We start from the raw sequence: 8,662 nt of genomic DNA, 5'->3' as shown, positions 1-8,662 counted from the left end.
ATACCAAAGGTGTTTTTACCTCTTGACACTTGTATACTCCATCATACAAAAAGTTTAAGGAATATTTCTTTCAAGTTCATTCATCTAAGTTGTGTGCAAACTTAGCCAAAACTTTCTTCAACCATGCATGGAAACTTAAGTTCCCTTTGTATATAACAATCCCCCCCCCCCCCCCCCCCAATAAATTTAAGTCCATAATTAACAACCTTCTCTTTTCTTCGGAGAAAGAGGATATTAAAAAATTATCCTAATTACCTCATCTTTTTTAATTGTCAAGCCATTTTAGGACTTTCTCATTTTGAAATGTCTAGTTGGTGCATATGTGGTGCCTAAGTACACCCACCTGATGCCTAGGTGGTGCCCAACTTATGTTTTTCTAGTGCCCAAGTGATGCCTACATGGTTCTTAACTCCTTGACAAATGCATCAATTCGTTCAAGTAATAATTAAAACAGTAAGTTCAAGTGTCGAGCTCACAAAAACTTTGATTATACTCGAAATGTGTAAATTTCTAATTTTAAGCGAATAGAATTAAATTCGATATTGGTCTAATAATGATACAGAAATATAAAATTCGACATAAATTAAGATACTAAGCAAGGTATATGCAAGAGAGAGAACACAAATACTCAGAGAGGTGAGTTGTTGGTTGTTGCAAAATTACGTGATGTGTTGGGTGCTTAGAATACTGAAACTACTCTTGATACAATGTTAAAGATTTTTCATCATTTAAGGTTATTTCAATTATCACCTTCATCTACTAACCTACTCTAACCATGATTCCTAATGTGAAAGAGTCTAAATTATCTAATTTCACTTTTAATCCCTTAAGAGCTACGTCAAATAATTTTATTTAAGAATAAAGATGCATAATTTAAGCTAAATAATACCATTTTATCCCTAGACATGGATTACCTAGATGTTCTTTTCAAGTTCTTAGGGTGCAAACATTTCCCAATGAGTAAACCCTATAACATACATGTGCATGGGTGATCAAACGATAAACAAGACAATAAATTCAGAAAATAAGCAATAATATTGAAATAACATTAAATTGATAGTGAGAATCCTTAAATCAAGAGTATTTGGTTGCTGAGTTTCCAACAATGGATGGTTTAACCTCTCATCGTCATGAGAGGCTCACAAATACAAAAAGGAAGCAAAAGAAATGGAAGAGAATGGAAGAAAATGGAGGAACAATGGTTCCAAGTGAGTGGGTTGTTCTCTCTTTCGTGCCCTAGCTTTTGTTTCTTTGTTTAAATATATATGGCACAGTGTTCCCCCTCTTTTTATCTTCAAAACACTATAGTCATGTTTTTCGACAATGACTATGCGCTAAGCCTGCATGTGTGTAGTGAGCTTACATGCAAAGTCCAGTTAGCTTAAGTGACCACGCGCTAAGCCACCAAATGCGTGCTTAATGCGCCTAGAGGATACAATTGGTCTCTAGATTGGCTCCTCGTGCTGAGCAGATGCTGTCGCGCTAAGTGTGCTACTCCTATCTTTCAACATCTTCCATACCTCCTACTGTGTCAATTTCTACAAAAAAATAGAACCAAAACACTATAAATTTACTAACTTTAGCATCCTCTAGATAAAAACTCAGAAGAAGTTAAATTCCTAAATTTTTAGCTAAAAAAAACGTTAAAAAAAGCGTTAAAAAAGAGAAAATTAGATAATTGCTATATGATTTAAATATACAAATTACGTATGCATAGAAATTATCAATGGTGCCTGTAACACCATGTTTTTCGTAATGTTTGATTAAATGGTTTTAATTAATTGCAAGTGTAATTAAATTTAAATTTGATTTCTTATACTTAATTATGAGGTGATGGTTTATGGTGTTTATATTTATGTTTATGCTTAAACCGTGTTTTGTGTGTGATTAGTTAATTTTTAGATTGTTTAGGCCTAGGTGAGTGGGCCTTGAGTGATGGGAATGAGATAAGTGAATTTAGTGAGTTGTGGGGTGCAAAAAGAGGAAATAGAAACAGTCATAAACATTCTCAAAACTCTTGCATAATCTGAACCAACCTCAAAAATACACTTTTCTCTTCTCATCTTCTTCTCCAAGAGAGACCCAAATCCTAAAAACTTGAGGTTTGGTGATCAAAGGAGACACTTTTTCTCTCCATTTGATGTTGTTTAGTTGATCCATGGAGTGCTAAGCATCTCTTCTTCCTCTCTTTGACTCCATTTTTGTTTTTCTCAGAGTACTCGCGATAGCTTATGAAAAAGTTTTGTTTTCGGATTTTTTATTTCATTTGTGGTTGTTTTGGGGTTTGGGGTGATGATGTTATGATGGGCTTGCCATTAGAATGGATGAAAGATCTCATCTTAGACTTAAAACCCTTTCTTTTTCCCTTTCTCCCTCTCAAAGTTTGATTCTTGGTTTATAAAGGTAAGAAAAACTTAATATTTGATTTGTGTTTGTTTTATTGCTTGGAATTGTTAATTTTCAATTTTGAATCTCATATGTTGGCTTTATATGAATTTTATTGATGTTTTGAATCCTTGGGAAATCATGGAATATCTTTGCTATGCATTATAAGTTGCAGGCTCATGCTTAAGCAGTTCTTAAAGTGCAAGCTTAAGCACGAGTAAATTGCTACATGCTTAAGCGGTGTTTAAGGTGCATCCTTAAAGTGTATGCTTAAGAAAGTTATGCAAAATGCTTTTTTTTTTAAAAAAATGGTATTCCAAGTGTGATAAAATGAAAATTGGTTCATGATATGAGTATTTATATATAGTATGGAGTTAATTTTATGCTAATATCATGCACTTCACATTCATATGAGGATTTTGATGTGGTGATTGTAAAAATTCATGGTGTTGGATGTCTTACTATGCTTAACAAACTATTGATGGATTCATAAGTGTGATGAATATATGAATGGTTAATTTATGATATGGTAATTTGATGAAATATTGTTATAATGAAAAGATAATTATATTGATAAGATAATTATGTAAATTATTGAATGTCTGAGTTATGTTGGGTTAATTTCGTTGACAATGATATGATCATTGTTTGATGAGGTGAATGCATTGATGTTGATAATGTGATGATGATGGATGATAATCTTGCCTTGAGAAAGTGAGTTCCACGTCAGAAATCTGTCTCACCAAAGTGACCTATGGGTCTTGTCTGGTGGGGTATCTTTCCAAGTATCACCCCTAAGTTTTGACTTTGAATGGCGTGTCAGAGTGTTAAGAACTACTTCCTAAGAAGTCTAATGACTTTTCAATGTATATGAGATGGATTGTTGATGATGGTGAAATTTTGATTCATGAGACAGACCATGAGTGAAATGGTGGGTAGGAATGTGTCATATCTCAAACCTCAAGGAAATCTAAGTTTAGTTGTTGGTTGCAATTAGGAATGTAAGTTGAGGGTGATAGGAAGACCCTCAACCTAGTGTTGGAGTTTGTTGTGGTGGCTAACACTGAATTGGCCTATAGAATAAATGAGTAGGTGAATCCCTAGAGAAGTTAAGGTTAATACATACCTTATTGAGGTTAGTCATTACTTATGCTCATCGATATTTTTTATCAAATCAAATTTCCTCAACATGATTAATCTTGGTCTCCCCGAATGGTTAGATCATAAAGTACAACTATGTTAAGGGATGTGCTTAAGTTAATCGTTCATGTAGTGTAAATCTCCATGGAGTCAAGTTTGTCTTTGGTGTTGATGATTGATGGACTGATGATGATGATATTTGATGGATGAATCATTGTGATGATGATTGATTGACTCATGATGATGATGCTTGATAGTTGATGTATGATGTTGATTCTTGAATTGTTTCATGATGGTTGAGTATGAGATGACCTGCTTATGTGAGTTGAATGCTATTATTTTTTTTTACTATCAAATTCTATGCTTTAAAGATGATAGAACTTATGTAATGTTAATTACTAAGGTTTTTAAATTGTTTTAAGTGTGTTTGTTTTTGGTAATCTTACCCTAGCTTATGCCACATGCGATTGTGATTATGATGATCTCGAACTTCGTGTTCGTGGGAACAAATGATTAGGAGTTGGATCCTTCCTTTGGAGGCATCATGGATGGGCATGCTTGGACGTGAAGATGTGTTCCGTCTTGTGTTGTTCTTCGTTAGTTTTATGTATAATGTTGACCGACTTAGAATTTAGATAGTTTATCTTTATAGAGTTGTTTAGACTTATATGCATGTTTTAAGAATATTTGAGTTGCTCTGATGTTATATATGATTACGTTATGTTGAAGTGTCATAGAACACATGATATTTTTAGTTATATATATATATATCAAATGATGTTTTTTATCTTGATATTTTATGTTTTAGCTTTTGGACCTTTAATAGCATGTTTGGGTGACGGTGAGATAAACCAAAATTAATTATCAAATCAGATAGATGTAAAATAACATATAGGCTTTGGAAAAATCAGGGTGACACCCTGATTTTAAAGGATATCCAGACATGTTATAAAACGTGAAAAGTTTAGTAATATTTTCACTTTTTATCGATAAACATAATTTATTAATAGGACTAGAGATACAAGAAGTGTTCAGGACACAAAAAGGGATATATAAGTTTGTGAGGTATCCACCAATGGTTTCAGAGCATCGAGTCTGCAAGTCAAAACTAAACCCCGACAATAAATGATCCCATATTCCCACAATAAATGACATTTCTACACCTAGTCAGAAAGGACCAACAACACAACACTAAATTAAATGAACCAACATGAGCCATGCGTGGGTGATTCCCTCCTCCCACCAAATCCGAGAAAGCAAAACCAGTGGCCATTACATAGGAGCGAACTTGATTAGAAGCATAGTCATGGTTGAGTACTCCATGCCAAGAAAGAAGCAGAGAATGTTGTAGATTTGGCCTTTAAACAAGACCATGAGGATACTAGAAACGAGTCCATAACCACCTGTAGACATGGTTGAGCCTTTTTGAATTACACCATTACGGTGATTCCAAATAGACCAAGCCGGGAAGAGCCATACAGTTGCCCACCTTTTTTCTTGCTTGCCACCGCAAATAAACCTTGGTGCTGCCAAAAATGGAACCATGATTGTTGTGTTAAAGCTGCTTGGACACCTCCCCATTAGTAGATATTGGTACACACATTGTAAAAGAAGGGACACGAGAACGATAAGTATGCAGTTGTTTCTGGAAAGAGGTTACAGAAGGGGCATAGGACTTCACAAAGCTTACTAGTACTTTCATAATTAAAATAAAGTTTTTTGCTTGAGTTAGTTTTTAATTTTATGTAATGGCGGCGGGTCTTTACAATGCTCTTATGATGCCAAGGTGTTCTTAACAATTCTTCACCATTGAACCTTGTTTGAGTTCTGAGTATGTTTTCTTCACATCTCTTCCTTGCCAAGCCCTTTATACTTATGTGTACAAAACTCATTTCAATGAACTTAGTGTTTCCCTTCCTTTTACAAACTTTGAGTGTCAAATTTGACTAAGTTAAATGCCTCCCCCTCCAAACCACACCCTAATTAACAATTGTTCATTCCTTAGATCTTTCCAAATTCTTTGTCGATCTCCAAATCACCCCCACTAGTCACAAGTTTATGTATTTTTTTTATCAATTGAACTCTCGGGGAATCGAGATTGGCTTGATTGCACTTAATGTGGTACATATGAAGGGTCTTTTCACCTAGTATACTCCCTCATACAAAGGGTTTAAGGAAGATTCCTTCCAGTTCATCCATCTATATTGTGTGCAAACTCAGCCAAAATTTTCTTCAACCATGAAGGAAAACTTAAGTTTCCTTCGTATTAGCAATCATCCCCGCATAAATTTTAGTCAACAATCACCCACGTTTTCTCTTCTTAGAAAAAGGATATTAAAAAGTTATCCTTATTACCTTGTCCTCTAAATTGTAAAACCATTTATTTTTATGTTTTCTCGTGTTGATCCTAACTTGTTTTTCTTTTTGCAAAAAATATGGACAAATTAAACTGAAGATAATTGACGGGGCAAATTGATCTTATAGAAGACATGTCTGCTTCCCTTCCTTGTCTGGAAAAGAAAAAGAAAGTTACTAACTTGTTGTCTAAAAACTTCCTAGGACATCTAAAAAGTTGCCAACTCAGATGTCCAAAACAAAAAGATTGTCAAATCTAGAAAGTACACTACACTCTAGTCTAACTAGTCAAAAGATAGTAAAAAAAAAGAGGTCTATAAAATATTCAAGTTCAAATTACAAAAGTATATATATATATATATATATATATATATATATATATATATATATATATATATATATATATATATATATATATATCAAAGATGAAATAGAAATAAAATGATAATATGTAGATTTTTTATCACTGTAAGTAAAAAAAATAATCAGATTTTGTTATAAACCTGAAATTTTGTCTGCAAAAACATTCTCAGAACCTGTATCTCTCTGAATCTGAAGGGGAGACAGGTGATTGACGCACTTTGGAGACCCTGAAATCCCGGGTTCAAAGTTACGTCCTCATAATACATACATTACTCGATCAATCTGCCACTACACAGACAGAGCCGGTCTCTTTCGAATGAATAACTTAAAACTATCTATCTCGTATCGTATTCTCTGCCTCTGGTGGCGCGTTTCTTTCAAACTCCGATTCTATGCGCTAGCTTTTGTTCGTTTCCCATGTTGAACCAGTTGCTTTGCTTGCAGGATTTTGTTTTGCTTTTCTCGATCGCTCACTATTTACTAGTTTTTTTCTCGATCCGACTAATAGTTAGTCCATCACTTATGTTAAAGCTTCGATACCAACAGTAACAGATAGACTCCTTTTGAGCTTTTGAATTTTTAATTTGTACAAGACTAGACAAAGTGAACTTGTACGTTTTTCATCTTATGCATGATTTCATAAACATTTTTTTTAATTTCTGCCGTAATCTATATCTGCACTTATTTTTATAAACTTTTACAAATATATACTGGAAGAAATAATGCATTAGTGTTAAATATTATATATATATATATATATATATATATATATATATATATATATTGTTTTTCATCTTATTTATTTTAGTTTTAGTTTATACTCTTAAATTTTAAAAGTTTTACTTTAATTTCTTAAAATATTTTTTTATACTAAATTAATCATTGAGTCAATTTTTTTCTACTAATGATACTAATTTTGACTAGCGTGATAAACACTCGTGTAATCTTTCATTTAAAAAGTTGATTAAGGTAAACTAAAAAAAAATCAACTTAATCTATACTAAAACAAAAAATTTAAAACTTAAGAAATTGTTAATATCCACATTATTAAATATTGAAATAATTTTTATGTTGATGATACAATATTCAAAAATTGAAGATTTAGAACATTTAGACCGTAAAAGATATCAACGTTGGAGAATGAAGATAAAAGTCATCATCCAAAAAAATTGAAAATAAAATCATCAACAATAAATATTACCAGAAGTTATTAGGAGAAGTTACCGGTTGCTATTAGTAGTTAGGAATCATTGTCTATAAATATTAGTTGGAACCATGTAATAAGGGTTAAAACTTGTAAAAACCTACACATCATATGTTTATGGTGGTGACGCTCACATATTAACGGGTTATTACAATATTCTCAATTATTTTAATTCAAACATTTTGTGACATTCGTAGAATAACTTTATCACTTTCTTGTACGTTTGTTGTATTTTTGCTCTGAACCTTCATCTCCTTCAAATCTCAAATTCTTCTCAAAACTCTTTACTCTTTTAATTTTTTGGATCTCTTTATCCGTATGCTTTACATTCTTATGCAGTCTTTTATTTTAAATTTGTTCTAATGAGCAATCAACACTTTACTTTTTATTGCATCTTTTTATTTGTTCTCATGATAAAATTTTAAAACATTAATTCATGATAAAAGACCTATTGAAGAGGATAAAAAATCTCCAAAGGAAATACTTGTCCTCTTCCTCAAATATATATAATTTTATGTTTGTTGATAAAAATAAATATAAAATTTGATTGTCAACAAAATAAGTTGAAAAAAAAGATAAAAGAACAAAAATTATTTTTAGCCTTTTTATTATTCAGCTATAAGACTGAATTAAAATATATTAATAGTATAAAAGTTTTGTATACTGAAATTTAATTAGTTATTATCATATATAATAAGATTATTATCTTTTATAATAATTATTTTAAAAATTATATTTAAAATAATTTTTAATCAATTGGAACTTAAAAGTATAAATCTTTACATTTATAAGATATTATTCTCTCTGTTTCTCTTCTGCATTAAATTTTTTTCAATGATTTCTCTGTCTTGAAATAAAATTTCTAGCTAGTTGGTTATCTTTCCACCACAACCTCTCGATTTTCCATTGAAGCACATCTTTTTTTACTATCTCTCTCTGGTTTACTCCATATTCTTAGCCTCTTGATTCTTAATTAATATTTAGTGGTTGTAAAGAAAAATTAACACATATAGCAAAAGTAAATTTTCTCCATTAATATTTTTTAATCTTAAAATTTTTACCGCCAAAAAAATGATTTGAAAAATTATATAAGGATTTATTTTCCAACAAAAAACAAAATAAATCATCACGTCATACCGTGTCCAAATCCATTGGACTAAAAATTAATTTTTCTCACGATATTATAACTGTCACTAGCGATATTCTGATCATGAC

Source organism: Glycine max, chromosome 5, assembly GCF_000004515.6.
Source record: "Glycine max cultivar Williams 82 chromosome 5, Glycine_max_v4.0, whole genome shotgun sequence".
Classification (NCBI taxonomy): Eukaryota; Viridiplantae; Streptophyta; class Magnoliopsida; order Fabales; family Fabaceae; genus Glycine; species Glycine max.
Note: the sequence above shows the minus strand (reverse complement) of the source record.